Consider the following 21,066-nt stretch of genomic DNA (forward strand, 5'->3'; position numbering starts at 1 on the left):
ACCAGTTTTCTTGCCCACACGGGTTTTTACTTCCCTGCTATAAATGTCTAGGAGATAAACTTTCAGGTCATATAGTTTACATGCATTTAACTTACACCTCTTCTTGTGCTTACTTGCAACTCTTTAAGTGACATATGTATTTAGTCACTTTACCCACTTTCTAAATGTAGGGCTGGCTTTTCATGGTACATATTCTAGATTGATCAGACATATTGTTTGCAAATAATTCTCTCAATAATTTATTCCTCTAAAATTTTTGGCAGGGCTGTTGTTCATTTTGATGAAGTCCATTATGTCACCTTTTCCTTTTACGACTGGGCCTTGGTGTGAGGGATGATAACCTGTCGCCTAGCCCAAGACAATAAAACTTTGTCTATGATTTTATTTCTAAGATTTTTGTAAATTTTATTTATTAAAGCTCTTCTGTATTAAGTTTTTATCTATCTATCTATCTATCTATATATCTATCTATCTATCTCTTTATTTATTTCAGGGAAGGAGAAAGAGGGAAAGAAACATCAATGTGTGAACTATACATTGATAAGCTGCCTCTTGCATGCAATAACTGGGGATCCTGGCTGGCAACACCAGGCATGTTCCCTGACTGGGAATCACACTGGCAGCCTTTTGGTCCAAACAGGCCAGCACTCAATCCACCCAGCCAGACCTTACCAGCCAGTGCTATTTCTAGACTTTTTATAATTTTACATATTACATCTAAGTCTATGACACATTTTTAGTTAAATTTTTATATAAGGTGTGCATTTTATGTCAAAGTTTGTTTCCTTGCCTTTGTGTACCTGGTTACTCCAGCATCACTTGTTGAACAGACTATACTTCCTGGATTGGATTGTTTTTGCATCTCTGTCAAAAACCAGCTGGTTACATACTATGCCATCTTGATTACTCTAGTAAGTCCTGAAGTCAGGTAATGTGACTCCTTCCACCCTTTTCTTCAAAACTGACTGAGTGTATTTAATTTTATACATGGATCCTTTCCATTCCCCCATTTTGTCTCCCACTTTGTTCTAGAGAAGAAAATTATTGCATAACCTCTTACTTTTCTTGTTGCAACTCCTGTAAATGCTGTTGGTTTTGCTCCAGTCTGTCCTCCAACCACTGCAGGAGAGGCCCACTGACTGCTGACATCTGACTGCACAGATTGTTGGTGAACACTGAGCCATTATGGATCTTGGTTACTGAGTCCAGAGGTGTAAGATTGTGAATCCTTCTATATGCATCCTGCTCCTCTTGGCACAGGATCTTGGGCAGATCAACTGCTGATTCAAGGCACAGTTTACCAATGGTTGCATGAGGTACAATATGGATCAGGATTTCAATTCGCTCATACTCTGACTTCTTTTGAGCCAGAATAGATTGAAAGCAAGTGTAGAGTATCTTGCCAGTTTTTGTGCTTTTATCTTCTAAGAAACAGGAGAAAATAAGTCCTACAAAGCATCGATCCAACATCTGGTACATGGCTTGTGTGTGAATATCAACATGTGAAGGACAAACACTTATATGAGGATGGAAATGATACCAGCCCACTATTCTCATGGGAAGACCTGTCAGTTCAGCCACCCTCTCTGCCTCTGTTTAGGCTACAGATAGCTGCTTTGGAGAAATTTCAATTCGATCCTTCCTCTTATCAGATCGTTTCAAGATGATGACAGAATGAATGTGAACAATATCAAACTTTTCAGCAATGGTGTGTAGTTTACTTCTGGCACATGTAAACTTGGAGCTATTCTTTGTGTCATCATTCATCTCTCCTATATACACAGTCTCATCGCCTCCTCCTTCTCTGTGCTCAGAGCATAGTTGAGACAAACTAGGAAAGCAGCCGACTCAAGATGAACCACCTGCACTGCCACCTTGGTCCAACTCTGCTCACGACTGCTTAGGGCCTACTCAGGCCTGACCAGCCCAGAGCTCCAGGCACTCCGCTATTCTTCATATCAGATACCATGTTCTATTCATCTTCATATACCCTGGAATACACAGAATAGATCACACATTGGGTTTTTGTACACTCTTGGAAAATTTACTTGGTTTCCATACCAGGAATCCTTAAATTTAAACCAATTTAAAACTCTCCACCAAGTGAGTGGTCCTCAATTCCAACAGTGTGCCATGCAGGGACTGTTGGATGGATTAAATATAACATAATGGATCTACTCAAGAGGAAGGTTATACTGAATTAAAGTAATAATTAGGAAGAATTGTGTAACAACACCATGGAATGAATGTATACAGTCTAGAGTAAAAAAATACCAAAATATGTGCATTATGCTTGTAATTAAGCAAACAGTACATATCATCAAAGTCCAGGACACAATACACAAAATAAGATAATGGATAACAAGTTAGGACTCTAGATCCTTTTTTGTTACTAGCCATATAAGATACTGGATAACAAGTTAGGACATTAGATCCTTTTTTGTTACTAACCATCTGTTTCATAGAAACTTGACATTCATTCCAAATTTGCAACTGGATGCATACTCAGGGTATAGTTTAAACTTCTTTGGAGATTACTAAACAGCACCACCTAGTATTCCTACCCAGTAACACGAAACAAACAAATACCAAATAACCAAGCAAACAAACAAACAAACAAACAGAGCCCTGAAAGAGTTCTGACAGCCTAACAGACTCAATTGAACAGTATGAAAAAATACAGATATCTCTTGAGCTCTAACCCAGGCTCCCATAAAAGACCGATGAGTTTTGCCTGGGAAATCACATGCTGAAAGAGAAAATAATCCTTGGGTGATAGAGAAAATTGAGAAATGCTAGTTTGGTGGATGCATATGCACCATGGTACAGCCATTAAGTCAAACAAGCATATTTTGTGATGGGGAATTACTTTATCTTATATTGTGATATATAATATATAAGAGATAGCAATGTATTGTCAAAATCCACATTACTTTGGAAAGGAAACTGGAGATCGCATGAATGGGTTCAGAAGGAAAGGGGGACAATGGAGGAAAAGGTGTGGGGATCAGAATGAATATTTGGCAGGTACTAAGTAGACAGGCAGCTGTTGAGAATAGTATAATAAACGGAGAAGCCAAATAATTCACAAGCACGACCCAAGGACATGAAGTCAGGGGTGGGACTACTGGAGAGAATGGGAGTACTGAGCAGAGGGTAGCAGGAAAGGGGGAAAAACTGGGATAACTGTAATGGCACGATCAATACAATATTTAAAAAGAGAAAACAACACAAGCTTTGCTAGTAAAAGGTCATCCCTTATACAACCTATTCCAGGATGTCCAGAGAGATACACACAAGGTAAATGTGAAATTCTATAACTAAAAAATGTTTTAACAACATTTTCTAAATTTCACAGAATATTTTTAGAATTGAACCTATTAGACTAAAGTTGGAAAAGGCAGCTGGAAGAATTTTTTTTCATAGAGGTTAGAGATTTAACAGTGTTTCTTCTAACAACACAGTGAACTGAGAATTTCAGTTTAGAGATTTGTGGTGTGGCCCAACAGACTCATGGACACAGGGAGACATGGCCAGATGGCTGGGCAAGAGGGAGGGTCTCAAGCAGTGCAGGAAAGGCTGTGTCCCTGGGTAAAGGGTAAACAAGAGTCACATTGCCCCAGTAACCAATGTAGGGCAGCATCTGAGGACAGATTTCTCCAAACTCGCCAGAGGTGCTGCAGGCAGGGGCCCTCCTTGCATGGAGTCTGTACAAGGCAGAGTGTGATGAAGGAGAAATCCTTCCTATCCCCTTCTGGTTCCTGATTTAAGGAATAAACTACAGGACACACCAGCATGTGTATCTAAAGGTTAACACAATGGCAAGGAGCAGTGCTGATCTCCCATCTAATCTGAAAAAAGGAGGGTTTAGATGAAGAGCACACAGAGAGGCAAGCCTCCAGATATTTAAACGAAGGGAGGGCAGAGACAGACGCAGGCCCTGCACTACCAGGTGCAGAAGTTGGCAGAGTTCCTATGCCTCTGATGTGGGAAGCTGCAGCTCAAGACCATCCAGATTCCAGGGAGGGAGCCTGAAGATGGAAAACTGTCCCCTTAGCAGCCTTGGGTTCCAGGAGGGCAGACATATAAGGATAGAGTGGAATTCTGGGGCCTGATTTAGGGTTTCAGCTCTTGGGGGACAAATAGGTTTTGTCTATGTTTTGTGGAAGTTCCTCATTTCCCCAAGTTGTGCAACATTTTATTAAAGACCTTTTTCCTTCCCAACCAAACTTTCTCCTATGCCTGTATTTGATGGTAGGCAGCTAAAACCCACCTTTTTTTGGTAACAACATGGCTAGGGACAGTTGGGAATAGAAACCAAACCCTCTGAGATCTTTGCAAACAGTTCTTGATCATAATGCTTCCAAAAGAGGTGCTCCACAATTTGTTAAACTTGAAACATGTTCCATTTAGCCACAGGAAACTGCTTACACTTTAAGCATATTGTTTTTAAAAGGCAATAATCTAAGAAATCTACGGAAACCTAAAATCATTCAGCATCTTACCTTTTAATATTAATCCACCTTTTCTACATTCCCAAACACTTAATCCTAATATTTTATGAGATATAGTAAACAACTGGTAGCAGTAATCAAAAAAAAAAAAAAAGGCCTAGAAAAACAAAAAAAAATGCATTCTAATTTGCTTCCATCCTTACCTAGCTACATTATTGGGAACAAATGATTCATCTCTCTGAACTATAATATCATCTTTTGTAAAATGATGGACTATAATAGTCCCTGCTCTATTCTAGCTCTAAAATTCTCTAGTTGTGCTCTTGCTGAGAGAAAGGAGCACATAATTTCCACCTTGATCCCTTGTGATTCCTCAATACATGCAGACGAAGGTCTGACCACACACTGATACCACTAGGGTCTTTACAACTCTATAGTTAAGTGAAAGACCATGGTGAAGTCCAGTTAATTATTCACAACATATTTAACTGTCACACACAACAGTCTCCACGATGGATGTACATACTTCAGTGAAGCAAGCACTAGGACTTCTGAGTCAGAAGCCTGGGATTTCAGTTGAGCCGTGCCACTTAAGGTGGGTGACCTTGGGGCAGGTCTCTTATATCACATTGCCTCTCATTTTCCTCTCTCAGAAATGCAGATCAGGGGAAGAACTAATTTAACCAAGTATTTGACAATGCTTTTGAAAGTGATAAAATATTAAATAAGGTACATTGTTTCTTTTTTTAAAATATTTTATTTATTTATCTTTGGAGGGGAAGGGAAGGAGAGAAGGAGAGAAATATCAATGTATGGTTGCTTCTCGTGAGTCCCCCGCTGGGAACTGGCCTGCAAACCAGGCATGTGCCCTGACTGGGAATCAAACTTCGATCCTGTGCTTCACAGGCCCGAGCTTAATCCACTGAGCTACACCAGCCAGGGCTAAATAAGGTACATTGTTTCTGACATGAACAGAACACCAAGATTTGTGTATTGGTTTACATAAATATCGTTTCTTTTTCTTTGCTTATATTCTGTATATTCATGATTGTTTATGTTGCTTAAATGTTGTTTAAAAAGATGCTTATTTGTATTGTGTTTTTAACAGAAGTTAAGCTAACTTTTTAACTTGAATTTTTAAATACGGAAACATATCTGTTGGAAACATTCAAGCAATGCAGATATACAGAATAAAATTTAAGTATCTTATTCTTGCATCCTCATCTGTTCCCATTTATTTCCCCATATACACTTTTTTCTATGTATCCTTTCAGAGTTCTTCCTACACATTTATAATTACAATTTATTGAAACAAAATGCGCCTCTGCATGAGTTGGCATTTATCACTTACCCATGACTGATAAGCAGTTTCATGTCAGTACATATGCAGATTTACCACAACCACTTTACTACCACAGAGTTTTCTTTACTTGACCAGAGTTTGACTGTTTCACTTTTGGTGAATGTTTATTCTGCTTTTACTTCGTTGCTGGAATAAATAAGGCCCATATATTCTTCTACACATATTTTGGTGCACATGTTAGTCTTCAAGGTTAAGAACAAAGTACCATAAACCTAATGGCTTGCAAACAACAGAATTCATTCTCTCCTCATGCTGGAGCCCAGAAGTCTAAAATCAAGGTGTTGGCAGAGTTGGTCCTTCTGGAGCTTGGTGGGAGCTCCATTCCATACCTCCCTTAGCTCTGTGCCTGTCTTCTGTGTCTCAAATCTCCCTCTCCTTTCTCTTATAAAGACACCAGTGATTAATCTCAAGATCGTTATTATCATAACTATAATACAAAGACCCTTATTCCAAAGAAAGTCATATTTTGTGGTTCTGGGTCAAAATGTCCTGTGGTGCCATTTTTCAATCTACATAAGAAAATGTCAGACAGAATCAAAAGTGTCCTGAAAAATGCTCTGCAAAAGAAAGGCTGTAATAATTTTCACTTCCGACAAAAGTACAAAGTGCTCTTTCCCCCACATTCCTGCCAACTTGTAAAAATTTTTGCTAAATTGACATGTTAGGTAAAATATAACATAACATTAGTACTTCTATTACATCTCCTTGATTTCTAGTAAGGCTATTCCTCTTTTTATGTATTTCTTGACTATCTATACTACTTTAGTGAATTACCCATTCCTACATGTTGTCATTTTCTGAAGTGATTTATCATGTTCTTCTCAGTCTTTAAGAATTCTTCAGTGTAAACAGATGTGTGGCAGACAATATAAACAATGTTAGTATTTTGTCTTACATATATTACCACAATTCCTTCCAAGTCTGTCATTTGTCTTTTGTCTTTCATTACCAATTTTTAAAATATTTGTTTAGTAAAATGTATTAAAATTTTCATTTATGTGTTTCATATAACAACTTATGAGGTTGGCCAAAAATTCCTTTACTTTTTTTTTGTTTGTTTGTTTGTAAGATGATTCTCATTGCACTTAGTACACTTTAGCTTCATGTGGAACAATTATGTTAGGTTATACTGTGACAGCTGTCACGTCAGTGTATGTTAAAAAGAGCACACACATAACAATTGATGGATTTTTGTGTGGCCATTTTAATATTAAAGATGGAAGAATATATGCAAAATTTTCATCATTTTATGCTTCATTATTTCAAGAAAGGTGAAAAACACAACTGAAATGCAATAAAAAATTTGTTCAGAGCATTCAGAAGATTCTGCAACACTGAAGGTATCAAAATTGGTTTATAAATTTTGTGCTAGAGATTTCTCACTGGATGGATGTTACACAGTCAGGCAGATCAGTCAAAGTTGACAGTGATAAGATTGAGACATTACTTGAAATCAACATTATTTCATTTTATTGGTGAAATGAAAAATGTGTCTTTTACTTTGCAGGAAAAATCAACAGACTTTTTGGACAACCTGGTAAGTTTTTAAGAGTTTACATGGTATCACAAAGTAGGACAAATACAGATCTATGAGTTACAGAAAGCACATTCTCCTCAATCTGCACATGCCTTACCAATGAGAAGATATTGGGGGTCCTGGAGGATGCTCTAGGCTATATGTGAAAATAGCGGAAGGAGGAACAGCAAAGGTCAAAAGGTACAAGTGACTTAACAATCCATCAACTGCTGATACGCAGCAATGCTTTATGCACTCAGAGGGAAAACAAACCTAAGTCAAACACATTTTCAGTCCTCCAGAAGTTTACAATGAATACAGAAGCAAATTCATTTAAAGGAACAGATAAGCAGCACTAATTTTTCAAAAAATTTGCACTGGGCATCAAATCAATGAAGTCCATGGAGATGACAGTACAATGTAGAACAGAATTCTGAATGGATTCAAGAGAGATGGTGACTTACAACCATAATTTTAAAAAGTTTAAACATCTTCATCAATTATAGTAAATATCAGAAAAGTGCACCTATGATCATGAAACAGGTCAATGAACTAGTACAAAGTACTGGGAAATCTCCTGTAAAACCAGCACGCAGCTCAAGGAAAAGCACAAGACAGCAACAAGAAGCCCCCTCCTACTTCCTTCTGGACACTTCTTAAAAGTTGAGATTACATTTGCCTATTTTTGTGTTTTATATCACTGGAGTAAGGTACTATGTCCTTTTTCCTCTCAAAACACATTTGTATCATTCATTCAAATTTTGCATGCAGTGTTAAAACCTTCTTTCCTTCTACTGCACAGTATTCCATTACATAAATATTCTAATACATTCTTTACCAATTACACCAATGATGATGAGTTTGTGTAGCCCCTACTTCTGTGTTCTTGGAAAAAATATTGCAATGGACATTCTAGTGGAGTATCTTTTAACTATGTCCTAGGGGCAGGAACTGCTGGGTCACAGAATGTACGTTATGTTCAGCTTTAGTAAATACTGTTAAATGGCAGTTATAAATGATGGGTATAAAGTTCCTTCAGCATTGTATGAGAGTTCCAATTGTCCTACATTCTCACCCACACATTTGCCCCCAACTTCTCCATTTTAGCCACCCTACTGACTATGTAGCAAACACAATTATTATGGATAATATGAAAGTTACAAGAGTCAGCAAATCTCTCACAACAAAAGATCAAACAACAAGAAAAGGAAGCAGCCATTCAAAACAATATGGATATTAAAAGGGAGTAAAAATTCATTTTTACTAATATAACAGTAGGGGGAAGAAAAAAAATAAAGACAGACAAAAACACAGCTCAATTACAGAGCCAGCAAACACTCCTTAAAACTGGAGAAAAAAATATAAGAAAACACAAAAGAAAAGAGCATGGCAAATAACTAGTGTATGTTCTGGTAACTGTTACCCATAGTATGAGTGCCCTGACTAAGAATACAGTCCATGCTTTTCTACATAAACAATGGCTACTTTATTTGGGGGGTTGAAATCAATATTTTTCTAAATAAAATAAAACATATATTTTAGCAACAACAGAAAATCCTGGTCAAAGGGAAAACACAAATTACCTCTACTTGCAGGTTAAGAGAATCAGCAATGAGCTTCTAGAGAATAAAGACCATATCTTGTAATTTATCAAAGTCCTTCTGTGCACATTTAGCCAAGTACTCTCAGCAGAAGATTCAATAAATCCTCCTCACCAACATGTCAGAGTCTGCAGGACTGAGCAATTTATCATATATGCTGCTTCACCTAGCTGGTGAAAAGTGACTAGTTATTTATATATTGAGTTCTGACACAACTATCTCAAATGCTATTTATTCATTTATTTATTTATGTATGTATTTATTTATTGGGAGAAGGAAAGGGAGGGAGATAGGCAGGTAGAGAGACACTGGTGTTCAAGAGTCACATCGATTGGTTGCCTCTTGCATGCCCCAACTGGGGACCTTTCCCACAACCCAGGCCTGCACCCCAACCATAATGTAACCAGCAATGCTTCACTTCCCAGCCTGGCACTCAATGCACTGTGACACATCAGGCAGGGGAAAATGCTCACTTTGAACAAGCATTTATCCACAGGCACAGATTTTTTAAGTCACATGGAAACAGTGGGAATTTGAATAACAACAAAGTGTTAGGAATCCTATTCCTGGTGTTGGGAGTTGTAACTGACCCCCACGGCTAAGACTCAGTGAGCCACCTCCAGAATGTGAGCCATAATGAGACAAAGCTTGTCTCTGCTTAACACCCCTGCCCCCAATGCATGGCCAGATAGTCAATGACCCCTCAGAGCAGGGGCAACCTAAGTCAGACATAATCACTTGGGAGGCCATCAAGGAAGGACTCAGGGGGCTGAGACAAAGAGGAAGCAATGGACCCTCACACCCCAGCTATTGTGACACAGCCCAAGTCCCCATGCACTCCGGAAAAAGCTCTTCTTGGCTATAAGCCACTTAAGCCTAAAAACCTGTGATGTGGGAGGCTGTGCAGCCTCTTGCCAGCTAGAGTGGGATCCGGGGTGATAGGGCATACGAAAGAATTCCTAAAAGTCCTGTGAAGTCTGTTTTGCTAAGATTCCTTTCACTCATATGTTAAGGGTTCGAGCAGAAAATGACTGTGTCTCCCAAAGTTTCTGCAACCCTCTTTCCTGACAGACTTACTCAGACTAAGCCCTCAGATCCTTTGGAAATGTTATTTACTGTTCGATCCTTACCTCCTGTATTCCTGTGTATTACAACCCTATAAAAGCCATTGAGGAATTACAGGCTCTTGACCTTTCTCTTCTGAGACACTGGCCACCTCTCCTCCCCAGGGATATCGTGTCTTAGTAGATAGGAGGGAAGACATTCCAACCGTGGTCCACGGGGGGGATTTGCTGGCAAAGTCGCCACCACAACCAAGTACAAAGCCATAAACTATGTCCAACAGATCAAACCTCTTTCTTTCTAAATGAAGGGTTAGATTATTTTTGCAAAGTTTATCTAGGTGAGATTTATTCATGACCACTCCAACCAATAAATGGCACTGTTAATATATAAATGTTGACTCTTAAAAGACAGATATAGTAACCTCTGATAAAAAATGGTGTGATTTCATCCTGGGTGGTGGCTCTCCGTGGATGGAGTGTGGGCTGCAAATGGAAGGGTTGCCAGTTCAATTCCCAGTCAGGGCACATGCCTGGGTTGTGGGCCAGGACCCCAGTATGGGGTGTGCAAGAGGCAACCACACATTGATGTTTCTCTCCCTCTCTTTCTCCACTTGCCCCACACTCTAAAAGTAAATAAATAAAAACTTTTTAAAAAACAGTGTAATTTCTTGAGAGCTTATTACCTTTGTCGTGCCCAAGTTAGAATTTCTAACCTTCATAAGTTCAATTGATGTTAGGTATTTTTACACTTAATAGAGTGAACAATGTACTTTATAAAATTTGTGTGATGATCAGGTATTTTATAAATTTTGAGAATTTATTTAATTGATCAAAACTTGTAAAGTCTTAAAGTATGAAAGTGACTTAAGCGTAAGAATGAGCTCAAAGAAATCGTGGAAGAAATACTAGTGCAACATTAGAGGGAAGATGATCAGGAGAGTGAAAAGAAACTTTTTGATGACAAAGAGGTTTTTGGTGAAGACACACACAAAAAAAAGAGAAAATGCTACAAAACTAATCAAACATAAATAGAATACAAGCAAGCATCAAGCAGTCATCAAAGTGAAAGTACCTAACACAGGATGATGCAGCAATTGTGAATCTTTTAACCCCAGATGATTCTTAACTGTTCTCTGAAAGATTACAGATTAGACTTGCTAAGTGTAGTATTTGAACAGAATGGGAGTGTTCCATTATGAGAAAAATATACGTGGATATATACATAAATCTATATATACATAAATATATACAAAAATCTCAATTTTCACTATATATATGTATGTATATATAGTTTATGAATAAAAACAATACACTAATCCAACACATAGTTACACAAATTACAACCAGCCACCCTAAAAATAAAATGCTAACAACTCACTCACTGACTTCTCTGGAAAGGGCCTGAGGGGAATAAATCCACTCTATTACATCCTCTGTGTTCACCACATCTAAAGAATACAACATATCCAATCCTGACAGCATTAAAAATGCAACTGTCAACATAACGGGGAAAAAAAGTAAGATTCCATCTTTACTATCAAACCACTGAACATTATCTAATCAGAATCATATAAACTCATTTCAATTTATCAGTCAATTTAAAAACAACTCCAATTTTGCAAAAGCCAAAAAGCAAATATATTCTAATTTAGTAAGAACAGCAAACATTTTTTTTCATTTTTTAAATAATTTTTTTATTTAATTCTTGTTCAAGTACAGCTTTCTGTCTTATATTCCCAACCCTGCCTATCCCCAGCCTCATGCTCCCCACCTCCCTCCCATTTCCACCCCCCCACCCTTAGTTATTGTTCATGTGGCTTTTATACTTGTTCATGTGAGTCCATTCCCTTTTCCCCTATGATTCTCTCCCCTCTCCCCTCTGGACCCTGTCAGCCTGTTCCCTATTTCAGTGTCTTTGGTCATATTTTGCTTGCTTGTTTGTTTTGTTTAGATCCCTGTTAATGGAGATATCATACGGTATTTCTCTTTCACCACCTGGCTTATTTAGCATAATGCTTTCCAGTTCCATCCATGATGTTGCAAAGGGTAGTAGTTCCTTCTTCCTTTATGCAGCATAGACTTCCATTTTGTAAATGTACCATAATGTTTTGATCCAGTCATTGACCGATGGTCATCTAGGTTGCTTCCAACTCTTGGCTATCGTGAATTGTGCTGCTATGAGCATTGGGGTGTGTAGGTTCTTTGGGATTGGTGTTTCAGGATTCTTAGGATATACTCTTAATAGTGGAATTGCTGGGTCAAAAGGCACGTCCATTTTTCGTTTTCTTAGAAAATTCCATACTGTTTTCCATAGTGGTTGTACCAGTCTGCAATCCTACCAACAGTGAACTAGGGTCCCATTTTCCCCACAACCTCTCCAGCACTGATTGTTTGTTTCTTTGTTTATGATAGGCATTCTGACTGGTGTAAAGTGGTATCTCATTGTGGTTTTAATTTGCATCTCTCTGATAGCTAGCGATATCGAGCATCTTTTCATGTGTCTCTGGATCCTCTGTATGTCCTCCTTGGAGAAATGTATGTTCAAGTCCTCTGCCCATTTTTTAATCGGGTTGCTTGTCTTCTTTGAGTGGAGTTGAGTGAGTTCTTTGTATATTTTGGAGATTAAACCATTGTCTGAGGTATCATTGACAAATATGTTTTGCCAAACAGTTTCTTGTCTTTGTATCTTGATACTGTTTTTCTTAGCCATGCAGAAGCTTTTAATTTTGATGAGATCCCATTTTCTTATTCTTTCCTTTATGTCCCTTGCTCTAGGGGATGTATCAATAAAAATATTGCCGCATGGATATCTGAGATTTTCTTGCCAATGCTCTCCTCTAGGGCTTTAATGGTTTCACAGCAAGTATTGAAGTCTTTTATCCCCCTTGAATTTGCTTTGGTGTATGGTGTAAGTTGGTGCTCAAGTTTCATTTTTTTTGCATGTAGCTCTCCAGTTCTCCCAACACCATTTGTTGAAAAGGGTGTCTTTACTCCATTTTATGTTATTGCCCACCTTTGTTGAATATTAATTGACTATAGAGATTTGGGTTTATTTCTGGGCTCTCTGTTCAATTCCTTTGGTCTATGTGCCTGTTTTTGTGCCAGTACCAGGATGTTTTGATTACAGTGGCCTTGTAATACAGTTTGGTATTAGGTATTGTGATTCCTCCTACTTTGTTCTTCTTTGTCAAAATTGCAGCTGCTATTCAGGGTCTTTTATGGTTCCATATAAATTTTTGAAGTGTTTTTTCTATGTCTGTGAAATATGCCATTGGTACTTTAGTAGGTATTGCATTGAAACTGTAAATTGCTTTGGGTAGTATGGACATTTTGATTATGTTAATTCTTCCAATCCATGAACACGGTATATGTTTCCATTTATTTGTATCTTCCTTGATTTCTTTCTTCAGTGTTGTGTAGTTTTCTGCATATAGGTCTTTTACCTGCTTGGTTAGGATTATTCCCAGATATTTTGTTTTGTTTTTGCTATATCGAATGGGATTTTTTTCTTGATTTCTGCTTCTGCTGTTTTATTGTTGGTATACAAAAATGCCTTTGATTTCTGGATATTGATTTTGTATCCTGCAGTTGTGCCAAATTCATTTATTAGTCCGAGCAGTTTTTTGGTAGAGGCTATAGGATTTTCCATGTACACTGTCATGTCGTCTGCAAACAATGCCAGTTTTGTTTCCTCCTTTCCTATTTGGATACATTTTATTTCCTTTTCTTGTCTGATTGCTGTGGCTAGAACTTCTAATACTATATTGAATACAAGTGGAGAAAGTGGGCAACCTTGTCTTGGTCCTGAGCTTAGTGGAAAAGCTTTTAGTTTTTGCCCATTGAGTATGATGTTGGCTGTAGGTCTTTCATATATGACCTTTATTATGTTGAGGGATGCTCCCTCTATTCCCATTTTTCTGAGCACCTTTATCATAAATGGGTGTTGAACCTTCTCAAAAGCTTTTTGTGCATCTATTGATATGACCATGTAGTTTTTGTCTTTGCTTTTGTTTATGTGGTGTATTACATTTATTGATTTGCGAATATTGAACCATTCTTACATCCCTGGGATGAATCGCACTTGGTCGTGGTGTATGATCTTTTTGATGTATTGTTGGATGCGATTTGCCAATATTTTATTGAGGATTTTAGTGTCTGTGTTCATCAGCGATAATGGCCTGTAATTTTCTTTCTTTGTTGTGTCTCTATCTGGCTTTGGAATTAGGTTGATGCTGGCTTCATAAAAACAATTGGGGAGTTTTCCTTCCAATTGGATTTTTGGGAACAGTCTGTGAAGAATAGGGGTTAGCTCTCCCTTAAAAGCTTTGTAGAATTCTCCTGTGAAACCATTTGGTCTAGGGCTTTTGTGTGATGGAAGTTTTTTTTTTTACGGCTTCAATTTCATTTGCTGTTATTGACCTATTCAGGTTTTCTGCTTGTTTTTCATTAAGTTTTGGAAGGTTATATTTTTTCTAGAAATTTGTCCATTTCACCTAGGTTTTCAAATTTCTTGGCATACAGTTCTGCATAGTAATTTCTTACAATCCTTTCTATTTCTGCGGTATCAGTTGCAATATCTCCTCTTTCATTTCTGATTGTGTTTATTTGGGTCTTCACTCTTCTTTTCTTGATGAGCCTACTTAAAATTTGTCTATTTTGTTTGTCTTTTCAAAAAAACCAACACCTGGATTCATTGATACTTAGAAGTGTGCTTTTAGTTTCTATGTCATTTAATTCTGCTCTGAACTTGGTTATTTCCTTCCGTCTACTTGCTCTGGGTTGTCTTTGTTTTTGTTCCTCGAGTTCTTGGAGGCATCAGGTTAGATTGTTTGTTTGAAATCTTTCTATCTTCTTTAGGTAAGCCTGTATTGCTATCAACTTCCCTCTCAGGACTGCCTTCACTGTGTCCCATAGGTTTCGGGTTGTTGTGAGTTCGTTTTCATTTGTTTCCAGAAGCTTTCTGATTTCTTCCCTAAATTCAATCTTGACCCATTCATTGTTTAATAGCCTACCATTCATTCTCCATGATTTTGGGTGTTTTGAGTTTTTTTTTTTCCCGTGGGGTTGGTTTCCAATTTCAGTCCCTTGTGATCAGAGAAAATGCTTGGTATGGTTTCTATTTTCTGGAATTTATTGAGACTTGTTTTGTGTCCTATCATGTGATCTATCTTTGAAAACGTTCCATGTGCGTTTGAAAAGAAAGTGTATTTAGCTTCTTTGGGATGGAGGGCTGTATATATATCAATTAGGTCCATTTCATTTAGGGTGTCATTTAATGCTGTAATATCTTTGTTGATATTTTGTTTGGAAGATCTGTCCATTTTTGACAGTGGGGTGTTAAAATCCCGTACTATAATTGTGCTGCTGTCAATATCTTTCTTGAGGTCCTCCAGAATTTTCTTTATATATTTGGGTGCTCCTATGTTGGGTGCATATATATTTACAATGTTAATGTCTTCTTGATGGATTATTTCTTTGAGTATTATGAAGTGACCTTCTGGGTCTCTCTTTATGGCCCTTCTTTTGAAGTCTATTTTGTCTGATATGAGAATTGCTACCCCTTGCTTTTTTTTTCTTGTCCATTTGTTTGGAAAATTTGGTTCCATCCTTTCACTTTTAGTCTGTGGTGGTCCTTTGACCTGAGGTGAGTCTTGTAGGCAGCATATGTGTGGGTCGTGCTTCCTTACCCATTCAGCTATTCTATGTGTTTTAATTGGTGCATTTAATCCACTTACGTTTAAGGTTGTTATTGAAAGGTACTTATTCATTGCCATTTGTGTACCTGTGTTCCTCTCCATCTCTCTCTTTTCCTTCCTTTCCTTAAAGCAGCCCTTTTAGTAATTCTTGTAGAGCTGGTTTGGTGGAGGCATATTTTTTTAGACCTCTTTTTTCTTGGAAGCTCTTTATTTGGCCTTCTATCTTGATTGAGACCATTGCTGGGTAAAGTAGCCTTGGTTGTAGGCCTCTGATTCTCATTACTTGGAGTATTTCTTGCCATTCTCTTCTTGCTTGGAATGTTTCCATTGAGAAGTCAGTAGCCAACCTTATTGGGACCCCCTTGTATGTTATTTCCTTTTTCTCCCTTGCTGCCTTTAGGATTCTCTGTTTGTCTTGGAGGTTTGCCATTTTAATGATGATGTGTCTTGCAGTAGGCCTCTTTGGGTTCCACCTGATTGGGACTCTCTGCGATTCCTGAATCCATGTGACTTTCTCTCTCCTCAACTTAGGATAATTTTCCGTTATTACTCTTTCAAGGAGGTTTCCTATCCCTTGTTCTTCTTCCTCTCCTTCTGGTATTCCTATTATTTGGATATTATTATGTTTCATGTTGTCTTGCATTTCTCTTAAGGTCTCCTCATTTTTTTCTGATTCTCTTTTCCATTATTTGGTCTGTCTGGGAGATTCTTTCTATCCTGTCTTCTATCTCACTTATGCAATCTTCTGCCATATCGATTCTATTCTTCATACCTTCTACTGTGTTCTTCAGTTCAGAAATTTTATTCTTCATTTCCTCTTGGCCTTTATTGATCGTTTCTATTTCCTTTTTCGTGTTGGTGTAGTTTGCAGAGAGCTCCCTGTAGCTCCCCTGTAGTTTCTGGTATCTCGTTGTATGCTTTTTGAATTTCCTGATAACCAGTGCTTTGAATTCCATATCTGATAGTTGACTTGCCTCTATTTCATCTAACATTCTTTCTGAGACTTCCTCCTTTTCTTTCATTTGGGGATTGTTTCATTGTCTCCCCATTGTTTGTGATACTCTTCTTGTTGTCCTCAGGTTGTTAAATTGATCTGTTCTGGTTCCCTGGGTTTATGGTGTGAACTCCTGTGGTAAGATGCCTGTGAGATTCAGTGGTGCAGTCTCCTGCAGGTATCTTGGAGTTCTACATTTCCCCCTACTCCTCTTGTTTGCTTCCAGCTGGTCAAAGCATTTCTTCTGGTCTCCCTAGCTGCAGCAGCCTGAGGGGTGTGGTCTTTTTAGTGTGGCCTTTCTCTCCTCTCCGTGAAGTTAGCTGGTCTCACCAGTGCCCTCCGAAGATCCAGAGTGGTGGCACTCTCCCGTGCCCTGCTGAGAGTAGGTTTTCCCCAGGCTTCCCAGCTCTGGCCTGGCATGAGGGCATGCACTCCCAGCCAGGCTTTCCTGGTCTCTCAGGCTTGGGCTTGGACCTTTCCCAGTGCTGTGGCTGCACACACTGGGCAACTCACAATTCTTCCAAGCTGGCAACCACAGCCTGACTCCCGGTGCTTCTCAGTCTGAGTCCAGCTGGATAGGGATGGAGCTGGTGACTGGCACTCTTCCAGGGACCTGCCAGCAGCCCGAACCTCCCCAAGGCTGTGTGAGCTTCCACTGGAGTCCCCTGCTATCCAGAATGTGTGACACTGGGAATGCAGGGGACCCCCAGACTTCCAAGCTGGCAACCACAGCCTGACTCCTGGTGCTTCTCAGTCTTTGCCCAGCTGGGTGGGGATGAAACTGGTGATTGGCACTCCCCTAGAGGCCCTGTCAGTCTCACACAGCTCCCCGAGGCTGTGTGAGTGCTGGCTGGAGTCCCCTGGTATCGGGAATGGGCACCACCAGGAATGCGAGCCACCAGGAATGCACGGGACTCCCAGACCCCCAAGCCGGCAACTACAGCCTCACTCCCGGTGCTTCTCAGCCTGCGCCCAGCTGGGTAGGGAGGGAGCTGGTGACTGGTGCTCTTCCAGGGGCACTGACAGTATGCCGAAGCTCCTCGAGACTGTGGGAGCGCTGGCTCAGGCTACTGGGAATGCTGGGGCCTCTCAGTTCACCAAACTGGGAAACACAGCCTGACTCCACAGGTTATCAGAGTTCTCTGGTTTGCTTCCCAATGCCCACTCCTCTCTCTGCCACTATAGGCAAACCGATCTCTCCTGGTGTTTTCCAATCTGCACCGTGCTGGTTAGAGAGGATGCCGGTGACTAGTTCTCTCTTAGGGTTGTCATTGTTGCCCTCCCTCAGCTCTCAGAGATCAGGGCAGCCCTGCCAGGGCCCTGGCACTGCCCAGCAAAGGGCCCACAGCCTCTGTGCTGTTCCCTCGTACCTTTCTGATCTGAGATCTGTCTCCTCTCCTCAACCTCTGGTCATTCAGTGTCTGCTATATTCTCTGGGGTCCTGCCATCCCATATTCTGGGTCCCTGTTGGGTGTTCGCTGTGCTCCTCTGCAGAGCAGCCTGGTTTTTCTCTGGCGCATGAAGGGAAGCGAAATCCTTTGTCCTGCTCTGACACCATCTTCCATAAGCTTTTTTTGGTCATTTTTTAAAGAAGGAATATTTTGGGGTTAACAAACCAGTCCGACTCATTTGAATGTACTGAGGCCTGTATATCAGTAGCCTGGAGGCTAAAAGTAGGTTTGAGAAACAATTTGCTGCACTTGTTCAGTACATATAAAGTCAAAAGCATGGAAATATATACAAAAATCTCAATTTTCACTAATTTCTCAGAAGTAAATATGCTTATACTTTCTTCTAAATTCTTAGAGAATGTTAGAATAAACCCATTTTTATTAAATTTGTTAACAAACACTGAGACCTCAGAAAAAATTATAATGGATCTTAGAAAGGAACACTTCAAAAAATGCAAAAGCATTTCGATTCAATTCTCCCAAGAAGGATCATTCTTTTATGGAAGGAAAAACTGTAAGATAATATTAATCCTCCATCCAAGACTGTGCACTAAACCAAAAATATAAACATTGCATTTTCATATTGCTTCGAACATAGTACCTTAGTGATTGCTTTTCACATAAAGAGCTTCTTATGTGTAATCCCCCTTCATGTTGACATCTATTCCAGAATGTTGTTTAGTTGAGTGTGGTTATGCCCTCTGCATATTCTATGAATTCCTATGACTAATATGAATAAATTAATACTTCACACTGTCTGGTCTAAAGTCTTATAGCAGGGCCACTTGAGGTATTAACTCTTTAATGGAGATTCTAAAAGGATCAAGGCTTAATGCCATAAGGCAGAGGTGCTAAGGCACTCTGGACATTCGGAAACATTCTGAAGATATTACTTGTTCTCATAAACAGGGAAGGTTGCTTCATTAGTTTGTAAAGGCCGGGGATGCTGCTAAATGTCCTATGTTGCCCATGTCAGTCCCATGAAGTAAAGGGGTATGTGGTCCAAAATGCCAGTAGTGCTGAGGTCAAGAAACCATGCTTAAAGTCCTATTATCTGTTTATAAGTGTTATCTAAATGATCTGTTGTTCATTTTACTTGCTCCTGAGAATGAAGGCAAATACCACAAATTGGTCAGCTGATGATACATTATTTTGAGATTTTGTATATTTAATTATTCAAATTTCTAAACATCTACCATTTTCAACTGATAGTTTTTCACAAACAAACCCCCTACCCCCAGGGGAATCTTATGATTCAGTTTTCTTCTTTGCCTGCCACCTCCAAGAAGTAAATGTACCTCTCAGTGCCAGAGTTTGGTAAAAAGGAAAGGATTTATTCAAAAGTTACACAGGTTTAGATGTCAGAATGCCACTATTAAATCCCAAAGTCCCAATAAAACAACTGCAAACATACACACAGTGCTGGTCCTCCCTTGCTAAAACCAGGCCAGTCAGGGGTAGCCTATCTCAGGGAAAGAAAATATACATCTGTAGATCAGCAAGGCTCCTGTTCTTAATACAAAACCGCCTCCTCATGGCCAGCCAGGGAATCCTTCTGCATCCTTTCAAAACTTTAAGACAGCATTCCACATGGCGGCTACATCTTGCTCTCCTTCTTCCTAAGCTGCTTGATCAAGAGAACCCCCCTCCACTTTCCAAAACCAAGAGGATAAGTCACCCCCCACCTATGGCTGCAATGCCTAGGTTTAAATCCCATGTGACTCTTCCTCTGTAACCCCATTTCTGACTCCTCCCACAATCACTAGCATTCCTGTATTCTCCACCTTCTTTGGCTTCTGTAGTAACAGGACAGGCATGGCTCCATGGCACTGAGCCAGCCATCTCCAAGCACTAACACTCGTGTTATGTTGGGAACTGCCCCGCCTGGTTTCAGGAGCTGCAAATGCCCCATAGATAAAGCTGAGTGAGTGACCTTCTAAGTAGTTCACTCTAAGCTGAGCCACTAAGTAGACACAGCTTATCTCCCTGGCAAGAGCGCAGTTTCTGCACCTTTTTGTATAAATAGCCTTTAATGCTTGATTATTTAGCCAGTGATGGGTAAGATTCCCTGAGTGGGGAACCACCTAAGACAGGCATGATTACATGGAGGACCCACAGAAGAACTTGGGGGGTATGGAAAAAAGGAATTTTGGACCCTCACTCCCCAGCTTTGATGAAGCGTGTGTCCTCAGTGTATCTGGGAGAAATCTCCCAGAATTACTTGCCTATCTGCCTCATTTGCTTGGCTTAGCCTGAAAACAATGACTGAGGGTGGTGCAGCCCTGTGCAGGAATGGCAGGCTACCCAGGTGAATAGGGGTGAGAAAGGATATGTAATATCCTGTGGACCCTGATTTGCTAAGAATGCTCTTAGTTAAATGATAAAGTCCCGAGAAGAAAATTAGTTTGTTTTCCCAAACTTTTGTAGCCTTTTAGCTGATAGACCCTGACTTAGAAGAAGCCCTAATAGTTCTTCATATGCTATCTACTATTTACTACTTGACAATGATTATAACTTCTAGCCAAACTTCTGTGCAAAAAAAAAAAAAAAAAAAAAAACACCCAATAAAAGCCTGTCTAGGCAAGGATAGGTGTGCTCTCCCCTAGAGAGAGTGGCCAGGCAGTTCTGAGGTGCTCCTGCCATGAGGGAGTAGCCTTGATGTCCTTTTTCTTCCACAGGACTCAGTAGTCCAAGTGAATTTGTCTTCATTTTCCATCCATAATGCTGAGGGGACTGCAGGCAAGGGCACCAGTCAGTGCTATAACCAAGGAGCTGCCTCCCAGTCAGATCAAGGGTCAAGGTCACACCTATCTTTCTGGCTCCACTCCAGACAGGCCAGTCTTGTGTTCCTGATATGAAAAATAATTCTGAATCCCCCTGCTTCTGCTTTTCCCAGCCCCAAAGTCAGGCTTGAGGGGGACACTGGG

General features: G+C 39.6%; 1 pseudogene; it reads right to left on the reverse strand.

Moving 5' to 3' along the window:
* Positions 1-981: 981 nt before the first annotated feature.
* On the reverse strand, positions 982-10,263 carry LOC118984684 (lys-63-specific deubiquitinase BRCC36-like; annotated as a pseudogene).
* Positions 10,264-21,066: the final 10,803 nt, after the last annotated feature.

This window comes from Sturnira hondurensis, unplaced genomic scaffold, assembly GCF_014824575.4.
Source record: "Sturnira hondurensis isolate 20B ecotype Veracruz unplaced genomic scaffold, ASM1482457v3 Scaffold0003787, whole genome shotgun sequence".
NCBI classification, from domain to species: domain Eukaryota; kingdom Metazoa; phylum Chordata; class Mammalia; order Chiroptera; family Phyllostomidae; genus Sturnira; species Sturnira hondurensis.